The sequence below is a fragment of the Chiloscyllium plagiosum genome, unplaced genomic scaffold (genome assembly GCF_037043375.1).
Source record: "Chiloscyllium plagiosum isolate Xiang-an unplaced genomic scaffold, Cpla_swu_hap1 HiC_scaffold_23, whole genome shotgun sequence".
In the NCBI taxonomy this organism is placed as follows: Eukaryota; Metazoa; Chordata; class Chondrichthyes; order Orectolobiformes; family Hemiscylliidae; genus Chiloscyllium; species Chiloscyllium plagiosum.
The window spans coordinates 49,876,666-49,897,319 of NW_028270161.1; the positions used below are offsets into that span (position 1 = coordinate 49,876,666).

A 20,654-nucleotide genomic window follows, 5' to 3' on the forward strand; every position below is an offset into this window, starting at 1 on the left:
AGAGTATGTCAAGCAAAAAAAGAGGTGTAAGGGAGTCACATTCAAACATGAAGTAGAATTATTTCTAAAGAAACAAGGTGCACAATTATAGGGAGAAGGCAAGGGAATAGCAAAATGTGAAAAGTCCATTCGGACAGCTATGTTCTGAAAGGCCTAGTTCTGTCTGAGGTTTTTCTGTGATTTGAGAATGTTTCAGACTGACGATCGATCTGAAACTTTCACTGTTTTTCTCTCTCCACAAATGCTGCCTGACCTGCCAAATACTTCTCCCATTTATTGCTTTTATCCCCAGGTAATGATGGTTCAGTGGTTAGCACTCCTGCCTCACACCACCAGGGTCTCAGGTTTGATTCCAGCCTCGGGCGACTGTTTGTGTGGCGTTTGCGCATTCTCCCCATGTCTGCATGGGTTTGCTCCGGTTTCCTCCCACAATCCAAAGATGTGTAGGTCAGGTGAATTGGCTATGCTAAATTGCCTGTAGTGTTAGGTACATTAGTCAGAAGGAAATGGGTCTGGGTGGGTTACTCTTTGGAGGGTTGGTGTGGACTAATTGGGTTGATGGGCCTGTTTCCTCACCGTAGGGAATCTAAATCTCAGTATTTTGTTGTGGCAATCTGTTCAGAGTGTGCCACAAACTGAATCCTAATAATTCTGATCAGCAGTCTCTCCAGAAATGGAGACATTTGTTTTCTGATGCAACTGCTCAAAGCGATCTAAGGAAACAAATTTCACCATATTTAACAAATAATTATAAAGTGGAATTGTTACTCATCAAAGGAACTAACTGTGGTGGTGCCAAGGTAATGTTCCTACTTCTGGAATAGCAGGTTCAAGTTCAAGTCCCACTTACTACAGAGGTGTGTCATAAATGTGTCTGAACATCTTGACTTAAAAATCTTCCTTTGAAGGACTTTCTCAAGCACTCATCTATGACAATAAGGCCAGGCAAACATCTGTGATAGCGCAGTACTATCAGCAGACGGTGTTTGCAAAATTCAGCCTCCACACTTTGGCACCAAGCCAGATCAATAAACAAAAACACCATTAATCATTGTCACTTGTCAATCCCCCATTTAAGCATTTGTCTTCCTCTTCTCTTCATTATCATTAATACATAGTGAGTTTCCATGAAATTTAATCAGCAAACTCCACTCAGTAAGCACACACTGTGATTTAAGAAGCATTTATACAGTATAATTATTGCCCCATATCTAACAAATCATACAATGTGTAGCTTGGAAAAATATATATTGTGCATCTATCTAGGCCAGTCAATGCAGTAATTGATTTGGGAACTAGTTATTAAATTCTGTTAATAGCTAATTTCTGTGGAACAAAACCACATTGATATTAAAATTTCCCTATGCATTTTTCAACTGCTTAAAAAAAACATAACTGTAACCCAAACCAACAGTCCAGTATGGCCAAATTCTTTACTTCAGCAAGTCAGAATCGTGTGGACCCCACTGTCACATCCGCTCACTTGGCTGTACAGAGCAGGTTCAATCCCTCGGAACCCCCCTTTTAACTTTGTGATTACACACCATTAATTCTTGCAGGCTGACATTCTGATAACCAGCTGAACAGATGGAATTGCAGGATTGTTCTAGCAAATTTATCATAAAAAATGCATCCGACACCTGTGTAATTTGCCTAATCATTTTCCTAATAAGCTCCCACCATTAATTATGCACGATTTCCACAATGCAATCAAGATAAAAGTAAATCTGATGACTTAATACCCTTCAAAATAATTGGTTCGGCAAACGCAAGTCTCGCTCTCCATTCGAGTTAATTAGGAGAGGGCGCAGCCCTGTAGGAGTGTGCTGAACGGTGGCAAATACTGAGGGAGGAAGCAGATATGCTGCTTTCTTTATGGGCAGGAGTCAAGAGTATGAGCTCGGCAAAAAGAATGTAGATTTCTTTGCCCCCGCCCCCAGTAGTAAACAGATGCGATTAATGTTGTTTAAGCATCACAAACTGACCGCAGGATTCTGCGGATCTAATGAGAGTCAACTTTGCTCAGATTCGCTGTCTTGTGGAGCAGCCCACCTGTCACATCATTACAGGCAGCGTGGGGCTCACGCTCTCTCCGTTAAATGAGAATTTGCAAGCCTGATGATGCCTCCTACCTCGATTAATGGCTGGGAAAATGCAAGGTAACTCATTTCTGTTCCCCACTGTGTCTGCCCAAGTGTTTCAATTACCATTGGAAGGCGAGCCAGGGTCCCCCAGTTTCCCCTTCCTGAGTTTAATTAGCCAAGTTTCAGTGTTTAAATAGGTACGGTGCTCATCAGATGTCACCATATTTTTAGTTTGCTTGAATGAGCAAGCAAACGTTTAAAATAAAACGAAGAACTGTGAATGCTGGAAATCTGCAACCCAAACAGAAATTGTTGGAGAAACTCAGCAGATCTGGCAGCGGAGAAAAAGCAGAATTTCTGTTTCCCAGTCCCGTCACCCTTCCTCCAATTTTTTTCCCCCGAAAATGGGACAGGTTAGATGTGTTTGGTCACTCCTCCAAGGCAAGTGGCTCTCCAGGACCTTCTGGCTCAGAAATAAGGGACATGTCACCACAATCTTTCAGACTTGGTAGATTTTAAATTTATACATTTTCTAATCAACCTTTTCAAAAACACATTGCTGGAGTAGCTGCGACTTGAATCCAGGTCTCCTGGCCCAGAGGTACAAGCATTTGGAGAACTATACAACAAGGAAACCTGAGATGAATTAACTGGAGGAATAGGTTTCAGCACCTGATACCCATGCCCCCCCCCACCCCCACCCTCCACCAAAAATGTCCTCAGAATGATTGTTCCTGCTGGATTACTTCACCTGTCCAGTAACACCTAATTTATTAATCAAACATGTGGAAGAGGTCATCTTTGGCAATGGCGCTTTAGATTGTTGTTGGTTCCAAACAGTGAGCATATCTTTTGCTACAATAAACGAGGGAATTAATTACTTGCATTTATATAACACCTGGATATTTTTATGGGGCATCTACTTGTATATCACAGTCAATGCTGCTTCTGATGCACAGTGTCTGCAATGCTGCATAGATATATGGCAGTCAGAACTGTCAAAGACAGATCTGGGCAGCTAGGTTTTCCAGGACAGAGAATCAGGACCTCGGGGAACTCTGTTGTATTCCATGTAGATATGGTCTTCAGCTCACCTGGGCATTACTGTAAAGCCTGGGTCAAAGTTTAGCAGTTCGGGCAGTCTGACATTTTCTGAGTTCTGTGCTAGCAGGTCTTGTAGTGTGAGTCTAACGCTTATCTTTCAGAACCACCAACTTCGGCTAATATTATTATCAACTCCTCCTGAATTATACTGACACCCTGCTGCAGTGGAGTTCTCCAGATCTCAGCAACACTCAGGCTGAAGTTTGACATTGGCCTGTGAGGCTCAGTAGTGGGTGCTGATTATTTTACTTACACCAATCTAAATCACTCTGGGCATCTGTATGTAAGTCCTTTCTATCATGGGGCACAGGCTAGCACCAGAAATAGGATGAGCATGTATCTAGAATGCAGTTTCTTCACCTAGACTTCTGCAACACATGGAGGTTTACATTTGCACCTCTGACTACAATAAGTGTGCAATACTGAAATTTTGAATTTCTTTAAATGACAAACAATCAGCATTAGAAATCAATGAAAAGCCCTTAACTATCTTTATCTGACTGATTTTGTTTTAAACAGTTGTCTTAAGATGCCATGGCACAGTTTGAAGACTTGCAGCTGTTGTCCAGGCCAATGCTTATCTCTCAGCCAGTATCATTTAACAAAACAGATAAGCGGGTCTATATTCCATTGCTGTTTGTGTGCAAACTTGTGCTTCGTACCTTTTAGCAGTGACGTACTTCAAAAATAATTAATTGGCTGTAGCGAACCTTGGGATGTTCTCAGTCCTACAAAGTGCTAAATGAATCTCAGTTCTTTTATTAAGATCTAAGCTCTCAACACATGGGAAGAGGTTATGTTTAAATTAAAATTTAATGCTAAGCCCCTTAATGATAAACCAGTGGGTCTCCCCACCTTATCTTCTTGATATAAAGAGTCCACTCTGTACAGGCCTATGTCTCCCAGCTTGTGTTTGAAGACAGGAATCCATATATTTAATTCAGATCTAATCCAACTGACAGCTCTACAAATATCTGTGAGGCTAGCAATAACACCAGATAACTTGCTTAGCCCCTCACAAATATCTATTTCAGAGGTTCTTCTTGGAATTCTATAACATTCTTGAAAGTGCAATAGATTTTCCAGGTGTTCTCTGTGAGTGCTAAGCAGATCAAAGGGCCTGCGATATAACAAAGAAGTACACCAGCTGGGCATTCGTTCTCTGGAGGTTATTTTTTTATGTGCTTGGCATATCACCTAGACTTTCAGAGCTGTAGTCAATTTGTTGAACATGCGCTGCATCGGAAAATTAGAGCTATCACTAACTAGAAATACATTGACTTGGAGATGCCGTTGTTCGAATATGTGCATGAAAATGTTGGTATATTGGCGTAAGTTTACACATACTCTCTCACAGACACTCATAATCCCCACCACCAGATGTGCACGCATGCACATATAAGTTTGTGGGGTGAATTTGCACTTGCAGAATTACATTTTATTTTGCTCGAAAACTGCATGAATCCATACAAGATTCTGTAAATCCATTTTTTTTAGATTAGAATCAGTCTGACCATTGTGGCACAGACAGTCACACACAGGGCACCTCACACCTTAAAAGCATTATCTGGGCTGACATGCTACCAGTTGTTAAGGTTCGCTTGAGAATGTAACTTTAGAAAAGTTCTGCAATTTACAAATGAACTGAAACCAGCATGTTTGTTCTAAAAGATAAGAGACTTAACAAACAATACAGGTCTTTTTCAATATATAATTTCAGTAACATCGCACTGTAAACTTTTGCTACAAATTTGGTGTCTTACAATCTTATACTTCACAACTACCTGATGAAGGAGCAGCACTCCGAAAGTTAGTGCTTCCAATTAAACCTGTTGGACTGGGACTTAGTGTTGTGTGATTTTTAACTTAGAAATAGATTCATTGCTCCCAAGAGACATATTGGATGGGATATCTGTTTATATGGTCTCAGCTTTTACATCAGATAGTCATACCCAGTGAGAAATGGCAGCATACGAAATGTTGGAATCAGCATGTTGATGTTACTAAATTGCGAGACATCAGATAGTGCAATAACATCAATTTACATTTATATGACCCCTTTAACATAGCAAACTATTGTAAGAATCATCAAATAGGTCCTGACACAAAGTGACATAAATAAGACAATGAGGGCAAGTGACCAAAAGCTTGATCAAAAAGTAGGTTTTAATGTGCATCTTAAAGAAGGAGAGAAAAATTAATTTTGGGAGGAAATTTTTGAGTTAAGTGCCTAGACAGTGGAGTAAGTTATTACTTTATTGTGTGTGCTTTTTTCTCACCTTCCACTATTTTCAAACCATCAATCGACACCTTAATCCTGTAGGAACAACAACTCAAGATTGTCATGTGGAAATTCATAGATGGTTAGGTTATTCAGACCTATGATTAAATATTAAAACAAGGTTCCAAGTACTCAATACACATTCCCTGTTAAGCTTAAGAGCAGCTTTCCTCCGCATTTCCAAATTGTTATAATATACAATAAATAAACTTTTATCGATAATTTATTTTCTTGAGTAAAATCAGCAGTTTCTTTCTCCCGATTTAAAAAGTTCTCCAGCAGCAGGTTAACTGAGACCACCAGGATGATAAACTTTTCCACAGCTTCACTCGACACCATCAGTCATGAGGAGACATGACTTGAATAGAATGGTCAGAAGACGTCTATACTTGACTAAGCTGATGTAGAACATCATATATGTCAATTGTAGATCAGCAGTAGCACTGACTGCTGGGTCATACAGTTATGAGTTCAGGTCCCATTCAAGGACTTGACTGAATAACTCAGATAAATGCTTTTGTGTAATTCTGGAAGGAGTGCTGCACTGTTGGAGGTATCCTTGAGAATGAGACATTAAGGCAACTCCGCCTCCTCAGATAACACAAAAGGTTTAGTGATAATATTTTAGAAAAGAATAGAATATTTCTCTGCAGCGTCCTGTCCAATATTAATCCTTCCATCAACATAATCCAAATAGATTATCAGGTAATTACTTCATTGCAGTGGTGGTGACACTTTAAAAAGCATTTTGGAATATTCTTGACCTTGTGAAAAGCACTACACGAGTGCTTGCTTTCTTTATCTCATTATCATATAGGACTTGAATGCACAACCTTCAAATCAGCTGAGCCACAGCTAATACCTCCTAGTTTCTCCTTGTGGTTCAAATAGCAATTTCCATATTATTCTAACATGTATAATTTTCAGAAGATTCAATTTCAGGAAACAATTTGAAACTGGATGCCAGAGCAGAGTGACTGGAGATGTATGGAGAGAAATGTTTGAAGGTTGAAGTAAAGATAATAAGACTTTTAAACTTAACTTTGTCTTTACTTATAAAAATAATGATATAATAGTACAAAAACAAGCAGGTTATCCTAAACCTTTACAGAGTACTGGTTTGGGCTCAACTATTGTGTCTAGTTTTGAGCACCACACTGCCCTGCATCTTTGGAGACATTGAAGAGGAGATTTAATAAAATTACATTTGTGAAGAATCATGTCAGTTACTTGGAGAGACTAGAGAAGGCAGGATTAGTCTCCCTAGAGCAGGGAAGATTAAAGGGACATTTAAGAGAGGTGTTCAAAAGTATGAAGGATTCGTGAAAGGAAATGGAAAGGAAATCTTTTTTACTGACAAGGGGTTGAGGAGCCACAGGATAGAATTGTTATAATATCATTATTGGCAAAGGGAGGACATGGAGTTTTCTTTTATCTGTTTGAGTTATGAACCACAATTACAGCCTGGGAAGATAGTGGAAGCGGATGCAGTAATAACTTTCAAAGAGAATTTGGTCTCTACTTAAGGTGAAAAACTGCAGGGGCCATAGGGAAAGAGCAAGGAACTGAGATTAGTTACCATTTCTTTCATGATGGGTTGGAACCCTTTTTTATTATGCAACTTACTTTATGTCTGTCTCTGTGGTGCAAAGAGATAAAGTGACATCCCCTCAATCCCACCAGGATCTACTTGAGAAGTCAGGATTTTTGAGTGCCCAATCTCCCATTATTTTCCAGCCTCTTTCTCCAGTGTTACACCCTGCTTGGAGGGAGTTCTGCACTGGACTGGAATTCCTGGAGCTAAATAGGAATAATATTTTTCAAGTGTACTATTGCTTCTTTGAGTTGAGGCAGGAAAGAGGGGATTAGGAACGGGTAAGAGGAAAATCAGCATGACGACTTGTTTTGTTATGACTTCTCATGACAACTTACTGAGAATAGCCTACTCGAGCTGACCAATATCCAACAAGCAAATGATTGCATTTATGTAGAGTTCTTTGTATCTTTAGGTTTGCACTTCCGCAATTAGCCAGGAAGTTGGTGGATCGAAGCTACCCAGAGGCAGAGGGCTTCCTTACTGAGAGGCACATGAAAGATAGTACAATGAAGGGTATGTAGGTTAGTCTGATCTTAGAATAGCATAAAAGGCCAGCACAACATCGAGGGCCGAAGGGTCTGTACTGTTCTATGTTCTAACTTTATGATCGCTCAGATCTCCACTCCCTTATACTAAAATGAGTTTCTGTCATGTTGAAGAGCATTGGAAGAAAGGCAAACATTCTACTTTTGTTTTTCAACCCAAAGGAAAGAAAGAGCATTTGTTTTTATTCCAGTTCCTTTAGCAATCCGAGATGAGGTTGCCTCTTCTCAAGTTGCCACCTGATTGCATGTGTATTTAAAGGGGAAACTGGTTCCTCATAGCTTACTGCCAACCTTTCTGTTGCCATCGCTTCTATAAAATGAACAGGTCAATACATAAATTTCCAAGGACTCACTCCATTCCACCCATTGCCCCCAGTATGCCCAAGGAAATGTAATGGCTCTATCTGGCTGTGGAGGTGGCATAGCATGAGATTTGTCAATCTTATAATAACAGTAAGTCGTTTTGAGGTATGCTATATTGTTAGAGACATTCCTGGCACTCCAGTTCAGTTCCTGATTCCTCTGTCTGTTAGGTGATCCAGGGCCAGGCAAGTGCAGAAGATGGGGCTGCCCTATCTACTCAAAAATAGGCTGCTCACATGGATCTCGGAGTAAGCAAAGGATTTTCAGATCCAGCCAATGGAAAAGAGATAAAGTGACATCCCCTTAATCCCACCAGGATCCACGTGAGAAGTCAGTATTTTTGAGTGCCCAATCTCCCATTATTTTCCAGCATCTTTCTCCAGTGTTATGCCCTGCTTGGAGGGAGTTCTGCACTGGACTGGAATTCCTGGAGCTAAATAGGAACAATATATTTCAAGCGCACTATTGCTTCTTTGAGTTGAGGCAGGAAAGAGGGGATTAGGAATGGGTAAGAGGAAAATTGGCATGACGACTTGTTTTGTTATGACTTCTCATGACAACTTACTGAGATTAGCCTACTCGAGCTGACCAATATCCAACAAGCAAATGATTGCATTTATATAGAGTTCTTTGTATCTTTAGAAAATGAAGCTGTGCTTTTCAGTTGGAAGCTATTTGTTTCAATGACTGTGAAGATAATTTGCATCTAGTGCAGAGTTACCACACTGGGATGTTGAACTCCCAATATGATTCAATGACTGTGCCAACTCAAATAAATGTTGATCTTTCAGTGCTGGCCATTTAGCTTCATCACAGATGATGACAACTCCGGAACTGCCATGACAGAGAGACAGCCTCTGGAGAATAGTCAAAAGGTAAAATTGTTCTGACCTGTATATGAGATGGGTTCCTTCTACTGAAGATATTCTGTTGTTTAATATCATGTGTCCTTACCTCAAAGGATTGGAAGATCTGTTTCACCCCCACTATTTGTTGCCTGCACTTTGAAAGCCTTCCTTGATGAGGATAGTGTGCTCATTTTGTATTCCACTCAACTCTTCCTCAAAGAATAACTCTTCTGTTTTCTACTTGCTATGGGCTCTTTGCTTTACTAATTGGTGCTGGGACTAGATTTCTCATGTGGTGGGTGTTGAATGCATGTATAAAAGGAATAAAGAAAGATATGAATGGCCTTTCCTTCTCACTGCAATGCCTGGGAGACAGCTTTTCCTGACTGTTAGCAGGTTTGAGCTGAACCAAGTTCTCTATGGCATTCTGAGAGCTGATAAGAAAATTATATGGTGAGTTTTCAGAATTAAGTTTACTGAGTCTCAGTTTCAGTTCATTTTGTGTCTGTCCAAGACAGACACTACAGTCTCCAACAAAGACCAAGTATTTACAGATAGGAGGAAGAATTTGTCAAGTTTACAGGATGAATAGGGGATGGGACTAATTGAATAAATCTTTCGATGAGCTGCTACAATGGGCCAAATGTTGCAAATTCAATTTTATCAAAATAAGGTATTATAATAACAGAAATACTGTAACACTTTGACACTTTAACACTTTTCCCTGTATATAAAGCAATGTTTTCCACTTAAACAGCCAACATTCTCCATCCTTTCCAATTTATGGAGAAATGTGAAAAAATAACATCTACTGGTTCATTCATGCTGGTATAATAAAAAAATATTAAATATAGTGGCAACTTTTTCACACAGAGGTTGGCGCGTGTGATGAATGGGCTGCCAGAGGAAGTGGCGGAGGCTGGTACAATTACAACATTTAAAAGGCATCTGGATGGGTAGATGAATAGGAAGGGGTTGGAGGGATATGGGTCGGGTACTGGCAAGGGGGACTAGCTTGGGGTGGGATATCTGGGGGCATGGACAATTTGGATTTAAGGGTCTGTTTCACTGATGTACATCTGTATGACTCGATAATGTGGCATAAATATCCTTACATATCTATTCTCCACTTGTCAGTAAACTTGTCAGTAGTGTGGTAAAAATCTAGGGCCATAACCTCTTGGAAAATAATAGTGTTTTTGATGTTTCTGTTATTAATTAGTCAGTAAGTTACAAAAGTGAAGAGTTACACCATATTTTGTGAATATCCAAAACTAACTAACTGTGTCATTTGCAAATAGAAAATCTTCCTTAGTCTCTCATTTATTTGTATGAACTTGCTAAAATTGAAATATGAATTGTCCATTAAATTTGTCATGGAAAGTTAGGACTTCTACTTACTGATTTAAGAATCTTTTTAACTGTGTGATAATTGTTGTTGCAATGCCAATCACTGCCTGTGACCCATTAAGAGAACAATTTAATTTTGAGTCTCATTACTGCATATGGTAAATTTTTGTTGGAGATTTTTTTTAAGTTTTACACTTTTTCTTACTTTTTCAGTCTCCATTCTCTGTCTTAATCTGATCCGTCTTTCCATCTTGTTTGGGTATCTGATTTGATTCTCTTTCACCCCATTTCTCTAGCACTTCTCTGCTTATTTCTCAATCTTTTAATCTCACTGATCAGCACATGGATTGTAGATCCTGTCATACACTGAGACCCCATGCTCTCTGCTGCTCACACTGCACCATTACCAACTAAAACTGCCAGCAAGTAACAATGCAAATTAAATTTCAGTGGAGGGATGCAGGGAAAGGCCTAACAAGTGCTGAACGATGCTCCTATGCAGCACAATTCAAACCCCATTTTGACATGCGAATGAAGTTGCTGTTGCTTTTCTACCAAGGCTAGGCAGATAAACAGAATTTAGTCTAAGAAAATTTATCCTCAACATTTAAAACCGTCAGTGCTGAACAACTTTCAAGTCTTCAAACCTTTACATTGTCTTCACATTGTATTAACTCAGCCATAACCTTGAAGAAAATGCATGGTTCACGTTGTCCTTCATGGTTGAAATGCCTTCACAGGTAGCTGGCTTCTTATCTGAACTGACCTAGGTGTCCAGTTCCACTTTTCATTGATCCATCTCTTCATGGCAACCTCTTCTAAGTAGGTCTCTAATATCCCCAGGCATATTGGAGATAATATTTATATCGCAGGCAATATTTTATATCTCTTTTTCAATTGCAGTTTCCTTTGTGCTGTAGTGAAAAGCTGTTCCTTTTTATTGCTGCATTTCAACTCTGCTTCTCCAACAGAAGTATTCACTTGACACCTTTTTCCCTCCTTCCTGCACCATTTTAAATACCTTCTGTAAATCTCTGCCACTTTCTTGAAGGCACAGTTTGTGTCATTAGCATCTGAATTACATTTCCATTCTGATGTACTTCACAAAGCAGCAAGCCGACATACATTTTCACAAGTTCTTTTGAAAGCAGCAATTTTGTGGAACAACACAAAGAAACTACAGGCAAAAAAAATTGAATTTGGGCCTTATGTCTAGGAGTCAATTACGAAAAAAAATTGTTGAACAGAAATTATATAAATCACTAGTGAATACCAACTCTCAAATACTTGCATTACAAATGTGATGTAATAAGACAAAACCTATGTTTATTTGCACCCAGGATGAATATCTCCCCCACCATATGCCCATTTTTATGAATTACATCGATGTCGTGGCTAATTATATTTATTTCAGAGCAGTACTCTCAATAATACACAAATTTGAATAGACAAGGGAAACATTTAATCTTACAGCATTTCATGATTTGAATCACACCCAGTGACCGATTCCTAATTCTAAAATTGAGAGACAGATTAGCTATTTGCATGTTAGGGACATTTACAACTCTGAATCTTAAATAAATGGAGTGGTTAGAAATTAAGTCAATCTTGCAGGCTGAGGCAGGAATGTGGAATTCACACTATTAAAAACATAATTCTCTATCCTGCACCACACAGATATCAAAATCACATTAGCCCTTTTAAATAAAGTACAAGTGCGATGTATATTTAAAAAACACATTTAACCTGTCACTGCCACAACATCATTCTATTTTAAATAAAAGCAATTTGACTGCTATTAACTGAAATTCCAGGCTGAATATTTAGCACCTGATTTTGTTTTGTCAAGAAAACAGGGTATTTCACTGAAGCTTCAAATATAAAGTATATGTTAAGTAGATCAAACAGTCACTCAAACTGCAAAACTTGCATTCAACCACAACACTTCTATAATTAGGACTTGCTGCCACAATGGGGATACTATAGGAACAAAAGGGAAATAAAATAGGATTGTCTTTTCTGAAGAAAAATGGTTTGGAGGTCAAAGGATCAATCTCGTGACAGACATAATGCTGACAGCACATGACAAAGATGTTAAAGGACAAAACTCTCAATGAAGATACAAACCACAAAGATATTTAAACATGAAACAATTCTGGGAATATTCCTATCATGTTTTTAATGGTAATTTGGACATAGTTGTGGCCAGTCTAAGTGAATTGCCTTATACTTCATTTTAGTAAAAGCGTGCCATGATTTTGACAATTAAAAAGTTATCTTGTCATTTGCAGTGGCAAAATGTTATTTTTTTCAGTGGACATTTTTGAAGAGACATTGGAGCCTTTAATGCAAACTCCCATGCCAGCTCAATACTTTTCCTTATATTCCCAGTTGCCTCACTCACTCCTCCTTTGAGTTGGAGCCAAGAGTTCACATTCTTAATCCAAGAATTATTGTGCAATCTCCTGACATCCCAGTACACTTTATAATTAATGAACAACTTTGTAAACAGTAAGTATTATAATATAAGAAACACAGCAATCAATTTGCATCTAGCATACAGCAATACAGTAAAGACCAGAAATCTGTTTCAGTGATATTACTGTCATGAGAAAGCACATGCTAGAATTGCAGGTGGATAGGATAATGAAGAAGGTGTTTGGTATACTTTCCTTTATTAGTCAGAGTATTGAGTACAGGAGTTGGGAGGTAATGTTGCGGCTGTACAGGACATTGGTTAGGCCACTGTTGGAATATTGCGTGCAGTTCTGGTCTCCTTCCTATCAGAGGGATGTTGTGAAATTTGAAAGGGTTCAGGAAAGATTTATGTTGCCAGGGTTGGAGGATTTGAGCTATAGGGAGAGGTTGAATAGGCTGGGGCTCTTGTCCCTGGAGCATCGGAGGCTGCGGGGTGACCATATAGAGATTTATAAAATCATGAGGGGCGAGGATAGGGTAAATAGCCAAGGTTTTTCCCTGGTGTGGGGGAGTCCAGAACTAGAGGGCATAGGTTTAGAGTGAGAGGGGAAAGATATAAAAGAGACCTAAGGGGAAACTTTTTCACTCAGAGGGTGGTACGTGTATGAAATGTGCTGCCAGAGGAAGTGGTGGAGGCTGGTACAATTGAAAAATTTTAAAAGGCATTTGGATTGGTATATAAATAGGAAGAGCCTAGAGGGATATGGGCTGGGTGCTGGCAGGTGGGACTAGATCGGGTTAGGATATCTAGTCGGCATGGACGAGTTGGACTGGAGGGTCTGTTTCTGTGCTGTACATCTCGATGACTCGGTAACTTGGTGACTCTATGACTATTTGGAAATGGAGAAAGAAAGACTTTTACTTAAGTAGCACTTTTCATTCAAAGCACTTTACAGACTTTTCCTTTCCCATCCGCAAAAGGCATAGTATGAAATATACGTTTAATTTAATCTTGATTTCATGATTGTATTCAAAAATGGCATGGCCTTTTTTCAAAAATAGGATGTTTTTATCTGCCCTATTCTTTGGCAATCTCTCTACATAGGTCAGGAGAGTGACTGAGATGCTCACCCACTTGCAACAGTGTTGTTCTGAAGCCAGTTTGTAGTAGATGGCAGACTGGCAAATTGATCTTCTCTTTCTTCCTTAGATATAGAACCAAGTGTTGATTTACTACATCTCTGGAATGATGTATCTATAATAGGAATTTGGGAATGGAGGAACCCCAAATATAAACTTACATTCTGCCAAATAAATGATTGGCAAGGTGTCAAATGTGGGTCGATAGTAGACACTCTTATCTCTGAGACAGGAGGTTGCTGATTCAAGCCTGTTTTCTTGTGTATTCACAGTATGTGGGCTAGGACTTATTACCCATCCCTAATTGTCTAGAGGGCAGTTAAGAATCGACACTCTGGGCCTGGACATAAGGATGGCAGTTTCCTTCCCCAAAGGACAATATTTTTGGGACAAAAACCAGATAGATTTTTTTTCCTGACAATGGATTCATGGTCATCATTTGACCACTCAAGTTCCATTATCTGCCACACCAGGATTTGAAAGCCCACAGAACATTACCTGGGTCCCTCGATTAACAGACCAGCAATAATACCACGAGGCTATCACTTCCTCCTACTTCATAGACCTTTGCACCAAAATCACTGTGAGCTATTAAAGTTCCTGTCTTATTAAACGGACGCCCTGTGTTCTTGAATGAAGACAACAGATATTACAGCATTATTCAATGAAGAACAGAGGAAATCTTGCCAGTGTTTTGACGAATATTTATTCCAAATTCAACATCATAAATACCGATTTTCAGGTCTTTATCACATTGTCATTTGCAGAAAGTTTGTTCTGTATGAATCGGCTGCTGTTTCTCTTACATCATTACATTGACTGCAGTTATGTATACAGTGCTTTGAGTGAAAAGCACTGCTTAAATGCAAATCTTGCTCTAACTAGTTGCTTGTATTTGTCTTCTCATGACACAGATATCACTGAAACAGGTTTATGGTTTTTACTGCATTACTGTATGCTGCATGGCAATTGATTGCTGTGTTTCTTACATTAACAATACTCACTTTTTACAAAGCTGTTCATTAGTTAAAATGTGTTTTGGGATGTCAGGAGATTGTGAAAGGCACTATATAAATTAAACTTTCCATGAAGCATATGTAACGAAGAGGGATATTTTGGACAGGTAGCCTGTCTGATTTTATGCAGGGTTGTCTGGCTAATGGGACTCCTTGAAAAAGGTTCAAACAGGAGTTACTTGTTGTCAGAATTTAAACAGTCAGCTAGTGGAAGTGCTGCGGGGAGGATCCCACAAGAGGTTAGTTAACCTTTTAAACTTTTATCTGTTCTGCAGTTGACACAATAAATATTGCATGAAAAGGTAGGCTTTGAGGCCCTTGATACCCTCTGTTACTACACACTGACTGAAAATAATGCCTTAACTATTGAATTGAAGGACTTTGTACACACATTTAGTCACCTTCTTTCCTGTCAATGACATATGTTTTTTTTTCACTTGAATTAAGTTTATATCATGGAGATAGACAATTCCATTTACTGCAAATCTAACATTTGCTGTAATAAATGTTTCACATTTCATTCTGAAGAGTAGCATTAGAATCCTTTTTTGCAGAAATTAAATGGAAAGATGCTTAGCTTTGCCAAACTTGAAATCTTCCAAGCTTTAGTGGCAGTTTTCCATATTTGAGCAGATGAGGCAGCGAGATGCTTGATAGTAAAACGGAAACAAAAGCTGCTGCATTTGCACAGGGTCAACATGTTTGCAGATAAGTAACAGTAGATGGATGTGAATGTGCAAAGGTTTATCAAGATGTGTTTGTCAATAAAAAAAAGATTCTGTTTGCATGCCCAAGCTTTGTAATCTGGTGATTGCTGTCTCTAGAGTTTTAATTAGCTTAAAAACCATCAATATTTGCATGTGATTACTTCAGGCACATTTGTCTACGTTATACAACAAAACAAAAGGTTTGTTCCCATTAACAAGGCACCACCATTTCAGAATGCATACAGCAGGCTCATAAGATCTGTTTTAACACCATGTGCTGACAGTAACCCATACACATCTATTCATTTTTCTAAGGCTGTAAAATAGTTGTGAGTACAGCTCTTTTATTGTTAGAGTCATAGAGGTTTACAGCATAGAAACAGGCCCTTCGGCCCAACTCATTCATGCCATCCCGTTTTCACAATTAAACGAATCCCATTTGCCACCGTTTGGTCCATATCCTTCCATACCTATCCCATCCATGTATGTGTCCAAATGTTTCTTAAATTACAAAATTGTACTTGCCTCCACCACACCCTCTGTGAATAAAATTGTCCCTCTGCATCCTTTTGTATCTCTCCCTTCTCACCTTTAAACCTATGCCCTCTAGTTTTAGATCCTCTACTCTAGGGAAAAGCCACCGACATCGATGTAAGTTCAGCATGTCTGTAGTAGCTTTTCAGCTCAACTGACTCATTATCATTTGACATCTTGGGTTGGCATTCAGTAGGAGGCAGTGAGCATGGCATGGGTTCTTTACTGCCATCTGTATCTTTTAAAATGTGGGTGTTCTTTAGGAATTACATTGTCTCCTGGGTGTGAGGACAGCCACCTTGTTGTCTGAGTAGAAGAGTCTTATGGAGTAAGCAAAATGTAGTTTATTTCATCTCTGTGACTATGTTTAGGTTATAAAAATAGACTCTACATTCTTAAAAAGACTATTGGAGGGATCGATCTCTAACAAGATTCCACTTTACTCTCCCACCAGGTCCTCATGATATCAAGGCAGTGGGTAGTGCACATTGAACTCAATCAATTCAGACTCACAGATGACAATGGGTGGCACAGTTGCAATACCAGGCCAGTCCAGAGAAGAAATTTGGAAGCATTTGAAGTTGGCAAGCAGAAGTGAGGATCTGTGACAATTAATTAAATCGGGACAAAGACTGCCGTTACTGCTGGTGTTAATGGGGAATATGACAGAGTCACTTTTCCCTGCCACCAGGAGGAGAAAAACCTACAGCTGCCACAAAAGTGGAAAGCAATACCCTGTTCCAGGATTCCGTATAGGAAGCACTTTAATGGTCCAACCAAAGGAAATGTTAGAACCTGCTGTACCACCCACTCTGGTTTCTCAAGCCTACTTTGTCACATTGTACCTCATATTCACTTATCCCTGTACCCATTGTTTTCTGTCTTTCCAATTCCCCATCTATTTTCCCATCTCCTCATCTGTCACTGCCACTCAGCCCACCCACCTTGTTATGCCATTCATGTCTTTCCCCTCATTGTCAATCATTAAATGTACTGCATCTACTTACTGAAGTCATTGCAATCGCCTCACAGATCTGCAGCTATCCCCATTGTGAGGAAGTATGCCAAGGAACACAACAGAGGTAATTTTCTACATATCACCCAATTCCCAGGACGGCACAGTGGCACAGTGGTTAGCACTGCTGCCTCACAGCGCCAGAGACCCTGGTTCAATTCCCGCCTCAGGCGACTGACTGTGTGGAGTTTGCACGTTCTCCCCGTGTCTGCGTGGGTTTCCTCCGGGTGCTCCGGTTTCCTCCCACCGTCCAAAGATGTGCAGGTCAGGTGAATTGGCCATACTAAATTGCCCGTAGTGTTAGGTAAGGGGTAAATGTAGGGGTATGGGTGGGTTTCGCTTCGGCGGGTCGGTGTGGACTTGTTGGGCCGAAGGGCCTGTTTCCACACTGTAATCTAATCTAATCTAATCTAATCTAATCAAAGGGGAAAGCACTGGAGACTGTGGATTTTTCAAACATGCTTGAACATTAGAGACCCACACCTTGATCTTGGGCATTCAGACTCTAGGTGCCTTGTGTCAGATTTAAATCAGATTGCAGATATCTTAGGTTTACCTTCCCTTTGTCACACAGATCTGCATCGGAGTGTTTTCCAATGGAGTCATAGCAATGAAATGTGGATGGATGCTGAGCTGGAAGATGGCAAAGGGAGGCATAGAAATGGGGACTCCAGTCAAAGTGTTAACCTTTCCATAAAAAGTGAGAATATTTCCATGTATATCATAATCTAAAATAGTTGTAAAAACGCTTCTGCAAGACAGCTAATTGAATGTTTTTTTTTTAAAAAATCCACGTTCACTGCATCTAATCTATTCACGTTTTCCCCAAGTTCATTATTGATTTTGTCAAACACCCATGCTCATAGCAAACCTGAGCTGCGTGACCGCGATTAACCAATGCGTTTTTAAATACTGACTAATTTCGATTTGGCTTATAGATTTTAATGAATGGAAAATAGCAGGAAGCAATATCTCGATGTGTGCTTCCATCTGATGAGATTCCCTTCTGGGAAAACAGCTTCATAAAATGGACCATTAAGCTCCAATACATAGCACACAGTCTGACCTTTGATATTATGTTAAGTATCTAATCCATGCACAACTGTGGCAACCTCACTAAAACAAAAGCAAATTATGCAATCTGAAATAAAAACAATGTTGGAAATCCTCAGCAGGTCAGCGTTATGTCTTCTTTTTCTATAAACGCTGCCTAACATTTTAAGTGTTTCCAGCTTTTTCTGTTTTTATTGTACTAATCGCACCTCTACCTCATAGGAGCAAATTACTGAAGATGCTGGCATCTGCACTGAAAGCAAAAAATGCTGAAGATCATAGAAGGCCAGGCAGCATCCAGGAAGAGAAAGTAAGCTAATGTTTTGAGTCTTCATCAGAGTCATTTGTGACCTCCAGCATTTTTTTGTTTTCTATCTTCTGGGAGTTTTACTCAAAATATTTTTCTTTGGTTATGCATCTCAACAATGGAATAGTCATTCACACTTAAAACTAAATTTGCAGTTGAGGAATGTAGGATTAGTTCATTGGTTATCACAAGGTAAAAATAAATTTGTTCCTCACTTTTAAATGCTCTTTTCCTTTTGGAACACTAATTGTGCAAAATTGTTCATGTTTCTAACTCCCATTATGACAGCTTTCTTGCTAAAATTACCAAGGATGGAAATGTCAGACCCTATATTACTTAGATGATGAATTGTCTTCATTTGGTGTGTGCTTTCATTTGTTTGACTAAGTGTGTACAGAGAGTTTAAATGCTACACTGACACAGACTGTATTACTTAAATGATGAACTATGTTCATTTGGTGTGAGTTTTCATTAGCTTGATCAGAGAAATTCAATCAAACACGCTTGTTGCTATAAGGAAGCTATATTTGTTTTAGAATATTGTCATTTCCTCACTAATGAATTCCTCCAAGGAAAAGATCATTTTAATAATGGGTAAAGATTTGTTTATGATTTTCCAAGTGAAGTAATCTTAAGAATTATCACAGTTATTTTGTTTCATAATCTACCAGCAGTGAAGGATTGATTTACAGATATAATGTTGTATCTCTTCATAATTGAAACCAAATCTTTAATTATTTTATTCATTATACCCATAAATACATGCCTTCAAAAAAAAATACAATAATCCAGATACAAAGCAAACTCATTATTTATTGAGGGTTTTGGGCATACATTCAGAGTCTGAATGCATGTGCATAAGCAGTTGATGTGCAAATCCTATATTTAAAGGTAAATCAGTGCAACTGTAATAATAAAGGTCATTTATCTTCCTGGCATTCCCTTTCATGATCAGAAAATCAGACATAGAAGGATCACTGACAATGGTGTCAATGTTATAGGGCTGTAATGAGAGTTTGCAAAATGGCTGCCAGCAAATCAACAATCATTAGACATCTGAAAGCTCATTTTGAAATGAAAAGGATGATATGTGCAGCAGGTAAGGATCCATCCGCCAACCCAAATGTTTACTTTGCTCACATTTTGCGTTCTTTCTTTTATCAATTTGTTCAAGGTACTTCCATCTGGATCAATGTATGGGTTTAGAAATTAAGGCATGTTGATGGCCTCAGAGAAAACTAATCTTCTATTGAGGTCCTGAAGGTGCTATTCAGCCTCAACCACTGAAGCTGGGCCAGGAAGTGTTATTACTCCTGTTATTCTGTTTGCCTGCAAAGACTATATCTCAAAATATAATGGACAGATTTTCAGAAAACATGTTTTACAAGACTTGGCTCAAGAAGTGTACAGATTCAGTTTTGACTAAGACGTGGCTCCTGATTCAGGAATATTTTAAGGAATGCGTCAGCATTGGCTATAGGCAACTTTTTAAAAAAGAATATTGTTGCTACTTGTGTTTAGAGTATTGTCGATTGTTCGACAGTTTTGTGGATTGTCTCACTGGCTGTGATGGAATTTGATACTGCTGTCAAAATGTGAGCAGAGTTTTCAGAGCAGTTTGATGGATGTGGATTGGCCTGACATCTCCTCAGTGAGGTGGAAGCTCTTAATGAGAAGATTTACTTTTTCAGCTTTGATGTTACAGGGATTCAACCAGTCAGCAAAACACCTCCAGGAATAGCTGTATATTTGTAATAAAATTGAGTTAACACAACATAGCAGATTTATGAACTTTATTGAATACCCTTTTATTTACATATAAAAAGGACATAATGTCAGATTCAGGCATGAATAAAGAATGCCTCCATTTTGCTTTATACAATATGATGATTGTCATGCATCAGGCCTGCTGTTTTAAGAGCCTGAGTGAGTACAGAGTGAGTGTGTTGTCCCATGCCACATTTACCAAACTCAGTCAGTGCTAAGCTTATAATTGTTTTGGTGCATTTGTTCAAGGAAATGGGAAACCAAATCAATCAGACTTAATATTTCTAATCTTTAACCAGTGATCTTTTGTTTTTATTTCCTGACTTAATAAGAGGTAATTTTGTTTGTATTGAATAGTTTCACCCCGAGCACTGCACAAAAAAGGCATATGATGCTCTGGATTAAGAGGAACACAAAGCTAGAAAGTTATCCTGGCCAATATTATTACTCAATCACCATCCCCAATAAAAGGCTTAACTAGAGAAATTCGCAACTAGTATTTGGAGAAACTCAAAGAAAATTTAG

The 20,654-nt window shown here is 38.9% G+C and overlaps 1 long non-coding RNA gene across 1 annotated transcript; it reads left to right on the forward strand.

Moving 5' to 3' along the window:
* The first annotated feature begins 1,980 nt into the window (after window positions 1–1,980).
* LOC148145893 (uncharacterized) lies at window positions 1,981–18,159 on the forward strand. The gene is made up of 3 exons (XR_015761175.1): window positions 1,981–2,159; window positions 8,766–8,849; window positions 16,442–18,159. It is a non-coding gene; the product is annotated as an uncharacterized LOC148145893 (long non-coding RNA).
* Window positions 18,160–20,654: the final 2,495 nt, after the last annotated feature.